Raw genomic sequence first — 8,373 nt, 5'->3', positions numbered from 1 at the left:
ATATAACATTAAATAGATTTGGCTATACAATTTTATGAATTTGAATATTTGAACATTTGAACATGCTACATTTTTTACCACCAAAACTTTAATTTTCTTCAATATCATATAGTTCACCCCTATGTTTTTTAAAAATTGACAATTATTATAAAATCTTACTTCCAAAATAAGTTAAAGTGACATAAAATGTATTGAACTCAGTGAGATGAATGAATACAAAAATAAGTCAAAAGAGGAACAGAGAGATATCACAGAAAGTAGGGTGCTTGCCTTGCACACAACTAACCCAGGTTCAATCCCTGGCCTCTCTTTTTGTCCCCTAAGCACTACCCTGGGTGACTCCTGATTGCAAAGTTGGACTAAGCTCTGAGCACTGCCAGCGTGACCCCAAAAAAAACCAAAAAAATTTGTTACATCTAAAGGAAATTTATTATTTTATTTCTTGATACTCAGTGCTTTCAAACTAAATTGTTCATTCCATATTACTTTTTTCCTCAATAGTTCCCCAATATCCGTTGTTACTGTTCCTCTACCACTCTGCTCATCTTTATTCAAATTGCACAGTTCTTAATTCTCTATACACACCACATAGTTACGCATTAGGAAATATGTGACCTGCGTGTAACCGTATCATCTTCCCATATATAAGAACTTCTTGCTCTTTCTCTGGAGGCAATATTTATTGTGACTTTATATATTTTGTAATAGTTCATGAAATCCGCATAATGTAGTAAAAAGATTCATATTTCTAACCTCCAGTTAAAGTACTAAAAGTGTTCAAGTTCCACTATATAAATAGGTAAGCAGAAAAGCAAGTATGTTGGGAGACTAACACAGAAGTAGAAGGAACTTCATTGGATTCCAAATTATTTCTTTTTTTTAAATTGTTTTTATTTTTATTTAAACACCTTGATTACATACATGATTGTGTTTGGGTTTCAGTCATGTAAAGAACACCACCCATCACCAGTGCAACATTCCCATCAACAATGTCCCAAGTCTCCCTCCTCCCCACCCGACCCCCGCCTGTACTCTAAACAGGCTCTCCATTTCCCTCATACATTCTCATTATTAGGACAGTTCAAAATGTAGTTATTTCTCTAACTAAACTCATCACTCTTTGTGGTGAGCTTCCTGAGGTGAGCTGGAACTTCCAGCTCTTTTCTCTTTTGTGTCTGAAAATTATTATTGCAAGAATGTCTTTCATTTTCCTTAAAACCCATAGATGAGTGAGACCATTCTGCGTTTTTCTCTCTCTCTCTCTGACTTATTTCACTCAGCATAATAGATTCCGTGTACATCCATGTATAGGAAAATTTCATGACTTCATCTCTCCTGACAGCTGCATAATATTCCATTGTGTATATGTGCCACAGTTTCTTTAGCCATTCGTCTGTTGAAGGGCATCTTGGTTGTTTCCAGAGTCTTGCTATGGTAAATAGTGCTGCAATGAATATAGGTGTAAGGAAGGGGTTTTTGTATTGTATTTTTGTGTTCCTAGGGTATATTCCTAGGAGTGGTATAGCTGGATCGTATGGGAGCTCGATTTCCAGTTTTTGGAGGAATCTCCATATTGCTTTCCATAAAGGTTGAACTAGACAGCATTCCCACCAGCAGTGGATAAGAGTTCCTTTCTCTCCACATCCCCGCCAACACTTTTTATTCTTAACCCTGACTGCAGTTTATTCACGAGTCCTGGCTTCATGATGCCTTTTAAGTTCCCCTTTAGAACATTTGAATTCTTACAATAATTTTTCCTTTCTCTGGTTTGCTTACTAATTAACGTGCACCGTTTTCTATGCCTTGCCTTATCCTACAGGTTGTCTACAAGCCTCCGTTTAAAATAACTTCTTCCACAAAACTGTTTCCCTCCAGTTAGAAGTAATGTCTTCATCCTATGAATTCCCACAGTACTGCACTATATATGTCTCATAAAATGTCTTCCACTGAACACTCTTTCATGAGTATACATCTTATTTTTCATTGTAATTTTCAAGCTTCTCAGGGAGAATCCATGTCTTATTCATTATTGTAATCCCCATACACCAAGAACAGTAGAAATGAACAGCTGTCAACCTTTATTTGTTAAAATAACGGATGAATGAATGAACACCTTTTATTCATTCTCTACTGTTGTGTAAATCCCTAATCTTCTCTCCTTCAGGCTGATATTACAGAAGAGGAGATTTGATCAACCAATTTACCCAGTTAATGTGAGCAATGTAGACAGACAAATAGGATAACTGTGGCCCAGAAATTTACTCCGAAGCCAAATGATGCCTTTTGGTTGTCAATATTGATCACATTTAATTAGAAAATTGCCAGATCTATGCTGTTCTTAATGCTGTGTGGGCATCACCTAAAAGCAAAGATGACAAGCTGTTCTGAGCATCTGCAGACTTTATGTAAGAACTTGTTTTCATTTGAAAATATTTGAGCATGTTTCTGAACAAAATCCAAACGTTTAAGAATTTTATATTTTCCCCATATAAGTTCATTGGTTATGATGGGGTAATTATTAATGCACAATTCCTAGATTCATTAATATAATCTTGATTTGTTTTAAATCATAATATTTGATTTAGTCATTTGTAGGATGGACTTAGAATGGAGTTAAAAATCAAGATTAAGGTTTAAGAAATAATCACTCTAAGAGTAGAATGGAGTTATTTGAGGTGCATTGTGACTTTGTGATGTAGGTTATTAACCTGTCAGGTACCTTTGTCCCTTCCAAGAACGTTTTTGGTCTTTCATGACCCTATCAAAGCCCTTTTTGATGAAAGCATAGCTGTAATCACTATGTTGTATGCCATGCTCTCAGATTTTCAAATAGCAGGTTACTGTCATGATGTGACTTGCTATTTGATCTATCTCTGTCTATGTTGATCCACCATTAAAACTGGGAAAAGAGCTTGTCATTATGAAGTAATAGTTAATAGAAAATTAGAATAGCAAAAATGCAAGTGTTCATTTTGTCAGTATCATAATTTAAAATAGTCATTCAGCAATAACCAATTTGTCCCTCTTGATGTTCAGGCATAAACCTATTACGTTTTTCAAGTTTTTAGTATCAAATAACCATATCTGGGTTGTTCAAATATTGCTATGAATATACCAAGGATTAAGACTCTTAACATTGATAACTTTTTTGTTTTGGTTTCAGAGACCCACACCTGGAATTTCTCAAGGCTTACTTCTGGCTTTCAGGGATCACTCAGGTGACAATATGTGGTGGCAGGAATTTATCCTAGATCAGACCACATAACAGGTGAGTGTGCTACCCTGTTGGACCATATATATTTCCCCATCGTGATGTACCTATGCAAAAAGGAACATTGCCACATTGTATTACTGGTGCATATGGGAGTAGAAATAAGCTAAACAATCCCAATAAACTGGTTCTAACATGAACTCGAATAGCAACTGCTTTCTGGGCAGGGTTTTCTGCACTGCCACCTAATGGTGAGATGAAACCAGAAGAGGTTCCATGTCACCCTGACTTCCACATAGGATCTGTACAAAAACCAGGTTCTCTAACTACAGAAACCTGATTGCAACAACTGTGATGTGAAAAGCGTTTACTGGGGCCACCAGAGAAAGACTTTGGGGTTAGACAATTTAGTATGCCTGGGGCTTGAGGTTGGTCTTAAGCCAGGATGCTACATGGGTAAGGTATTCCTGTTTTAAGGCCAAAGGTCTTTCTATTTTCTATTTCCTTTCTATTTTCCCCATATTCTGCTGTACCTGTGCAAAAAAAAAAAAAAATCTGCCATGCACACACATTTTGAATTATTTGTTGTATTTTTTTTTTTTTTTTTTTTTTTGGTTTTTGGGCCACACCCGGCAGTGCTCAGGGGTTACTCCTGGCTGTCTGCTCAGAAATAGCTCCTGGCAGGCACGGGGGACCATATGGGACACCGGGATTCGAACCAACCACCTTTTGGTCCTGGATCGGCTGCTTGCAAGGCAAACGCCGCTGTGCTATCTCTCCGGGCCATATTTGTTGTATTTTTATATCATCTTTTTAAGTAAGGGTTACCATTTTTTTATAGAACCTTGTGACATGGATTACTTTATTTTACCACATATTCATGCATTTTTCCAAAAAACTCAGAAGAAAAGAAAAAGAAAAACTGAATGCCGGGCAAAGTGGTCTCGAATGCATTGGCAAGGAAATAAATAAGGACAGAACTAAATATCCAAGCAAAAATCAATGACAATAGAATCAAGGGACCTAAATTTTAACAATCTAAACTCAAAGGGGCCTGTTACATTGGCAGGCCAGGGGGCAAAGGGTGGTGGGATAGGATGCACTCTGGAAACATTGGTGGAGGGAGTTTTACACTGGTGGTGGCAAGGGCCCTGATTCGTATATTTAAAATTCAACTATAAAGGACTCTGTAGATCACAATTGTTTTAATAAAATAAAATTTACATAAATTTTTAAATTAATTTTGTTGTGTTGACTGTTCATCCTACAAACCTCTTTTTTAAAAATATATACATAAACAAATTAACATAACAAATAAAACTCTCTTGCCCCAGTTTCTTCATATATAAACCAATGAAGTAAGCTACAAAAACATAAACAAATCCTACACTGAGGATTTTGGTTTTGATTTGCGGTTTTTGTTATTGTTAATTTGGGGTCAAACCTAGGGATTTCTCTTGGCTATGTGCTCAGGGATTATTCCTGGAGGAGTTTTTTTCTGTTTGACTTAGATACAGTCCCCAATAATAATTTAATCATATTTAAACTTGGAAATATATTATAAACTTCCTACTCTGATCAATCTGATATGAATTCTTTTTGACAAGAGGTTTGAAATTTGATTCTATTTAATATCAAGTCTAGTTATTTTTTATCTATGTGATAAGACTAAGCATAAGTAAATACCATAAACACATCACTACTTTATCTAATGCAGTCAAGTTTATTTTAGGTATAGTGGCTTTTAGACAAAATTCAAAATGTTTATTGATTAAATATATGAAGAACAGAATTTCTTATTTTTGAATTCTATTATGGTGGCCAGAGCAATAGCACAGTAGGTAGGACATTTGCCTTGCATGTGGCCAAGCTGGGTTTGTTTCCCACCATCCAATATGGTCCCCTGAGCCTGCCAGGAGCAATCTCTGAGTGCAGAGCCAGGAGTAACCCTGAGTGTCACCAACCTGGTGTGGCCCCAAAACCAAAAAAAAAAAAATAGAATTCTATTATGGAGCAGGAACATTATAGCTGGTTGCTAAAGGAAACTATGAAATCACATGCAGTCTCACCTGGAAATAAAAGGAAAGTTGGGAGGATCAGGCAATTTAATATAGTGGACATATACTAGACAGTGGTCCTGTTATAAACTCACTACAGGACTCTGAAAACCACTTAAACTCTCTTGCCCCAGTTTCTTCATATATAAACCAATGAAGTAAGCTACAAAAACGATAAATTCCCTTCCAACTTAGTTCTCTATGATTCTGTATTATAGTCAGACTACCCCTCAATATCCAGTTCCAAGTAGTAAAAATTTTCTCAGAAATCTACAATTTACAATATAATAAAGATCCCTTTCTTTGAACATAAGCCCATGATGTTCCTATTGAGACTATTTTTCACTGTACTCCAAACCTAGTCATACAAAATAATCCTCACCCACCAGATTTAGTTCATGGAAAGTGCTCTCTCTCTCATTCACTCTCTCTTCTCATTCTCTCTCTATTCTCTCTCCCTTTCTCTCTCTCACACACACAACTCTCTCACCACCTGCACTTTTGCCAGACTCATCTTTCTAGCTCTCACTTATCTGACTAGCTCTCATATTATGCTCCCTTACAATATTTCTTAAAATATAAAACTGCTCCCCCGCTGTTTAGTGAAGTTGAGAAAATTGATGTTCAGTGAAATGAAATAAATTGCTGAGACCAAGAGATAGAATCAGCAGAGCTGGGATTCAAATTCCCAGTCCATCTGACTTAAGAGTTGTTCCCTTTCCATATGTGTGTGTGTGTGTGTGTGTGTTATGAGTTTATTCTCCTTTATAGTCTGTAAAAATATCAGGATATGAAGTATTATCTGGAATATTATCACAGGATTCTAAGAAGAGAGGACAGAAATTAAGCCCCAATCATTTCTTTATTCTAAGACTGTTCAGAATATATCTAGTGGAAATTTTGGTAATTATTGTAAGAACTGAATCTGGGAGAAAAACATCCATCTGATTTAGATAATATTTGTATAAAATCTAACCATGAATAAATAAATCAGCTTAAGTATCATTTTTTATAGTGTCCAATGCTAATTTTTCTTAGAATTTTCAGGTATTCAGGGCCAGAGCTAATAATAGAGTGGTTAGTATTTGCCTTCCATACAGTATTCAATTCCTGGCATCCATTAGGTTCCCTAAGCATTTCCAGGAGTGATCCCTTAGTACAAAGCCAAAATTAAGCCCCCAAAATAGCCAGATGTGTCTCCAAAACAAAACAAAACAAAAAGTAAAAGAAAATAAAAATTTCTTGCATTTATTTCGGATTAATCACTCTCACCAAATATGCAGCTTTAGATATTGTCTAAGAAATAATTTAGCTACAGGCTTTATGCCTCCTTGATCTCTATCTTTCTCCCCTCCCCTTATATTTCTCTAAGTAAATACCTTGAAATAAAACTACTTCATTTAAAAAAAGAAAATGAAAAGAATTGAGATAAATTATATACCTAGCAAATTTTATTCTGTGCCATTTTTTCTAGCTCAGTATAATCTCAGCTACATTTAAGATGACTGTGGGTTAGTATGCTAGAGAATTCTAAAACTCACAGTTCAGAAAACTTTAGAGATACAGTGATTGGATTATTGAAACTTCATGTTAAATGTTTTCTGTACTATATTAACTCAAGTAACCATCCTTTCCTTCTCTCTTTAAAATTCTGCCTCTGTATCTAGCTTTCTCTTTTTCTCAAGACAGTGATCATAATTTGTGAAATAAAGGTGCACATTGAGAGAAAATGGATGTGCTGTAAGCTGCATGTGTAAGCAAGTGGAAGATAACCATATGAACTTCTGGCCAATATTGTTTTTTGGAGTAGAACAGTTGGCAACTTTGTAGTCAGAGAAGGATAGTGACATCTGAAGCTCTGCAAGCTTAAAAGTATCTAGATTGAGGAAGGCTAATATGTGATCGACAGGTATGGCAAAAGTCAGAAGAATTAGCAGCAGGAAAATAGATAAGGGGGGCAAAGCACTAAACAACAGTAGAGACTTGGGAGATTGCCTCTGGGTATCTGCTGAGCTAGGGATAGCTAGCAGATTTTTAGTATTTTGACTCCTTTTTATTCTTTGTAAAAAAATTTTCATTTAAACACCATAGTTATAAGGTAGTTTATACTACAGTTCTTTTTTTCACAGATAAAGTTGTTCATGATTGAGTTACAATCATACAATATGCAACAACCTTAACCAGTGTGCAGTTCCCACCACCAATTGTTTCTTTTTTCAAAGATGCCACACTGGAAATGGAGAGCTATACTGAGTGATTTTTCTAATGACTGAAAGATACTTACAGAGATGACAGAGGGACAGAGATGAAGGGTTCCCTACATCTTCTTTGGGACAGGCTCATAAAAATGAAAAATGGTCATTGGTCATTGTATTGTTTTGTACAAACAGCACAGAAGTTGCAGCCACTGAAAGGACATCTCAAGATGTCTGACTGAGACTTCACTCACCACATATGTAATTCTGACAAGATCAGTTTTGGGGGAGGCTGGGAGCCAAGATATTATTTTTCAGATATGAAAACAACTCATAAACATATAGAGACATCCCCAACATAACAAGTGACTGTTGACTTTTTGGGACAAAATTTGTTTTCATATACAGATAACCAAGGGAATGCTATATGGAGATTAAAGTAGAAAATTTATTACAAGATTTAAGTTTAGAAAAAGAGGTTTATAAAATAGAAAGGGGAAAAATCAGAATGGGCTGCTGATGACTGTATATTTGTCAGTTAGAATATCTTCTTTCTCATGACTGAGATTCACCTTGCTTATCCAGAATCTTATAATTTACACTTTATTCATTGTTTGAATATTAACTCAATTATGGAACACATGTATTTTTCCACATTTAGTAATATAATAAACAATTAAAATATTAAGTCACTGAACCTACAGTTAGGAAAGAGAAAATGTCCAAAACAACTTATTTCTGTGGTGGCTATGTGCCTTTCCATATAACTCAGACCTGAAATCAAAGCTCTAGTCTGAAATCTAATCTGCCTCAATGTTTATCATAGTTCATGAAAAAAGTAAAGGATACTGATCTTCTTTCTTCTCTTTAGCTTACAAAAAAAGAGAATAAAAAATGTCAACACTTATTT

Source organism: Suncus etruscus, chromosome 1 (genome assembly GCF_024139225.1).
Source record: "Suncus etruscus isolate mSunEtr1 chromosome 1, mSunEtr1.pri.cur, whole genome shotgun sequence".
Taxonomy (NCBI): Eukaryota; Metazoa; Chordata; class Mammalia; order Eulipotyphla; family Soricidae; genus Suncus; species Suncus etruscus.
The sequence above is the reverse complement of the archived record's forward strand: the minus strand, read 5'-3'. Positions refer to the sequence as shown.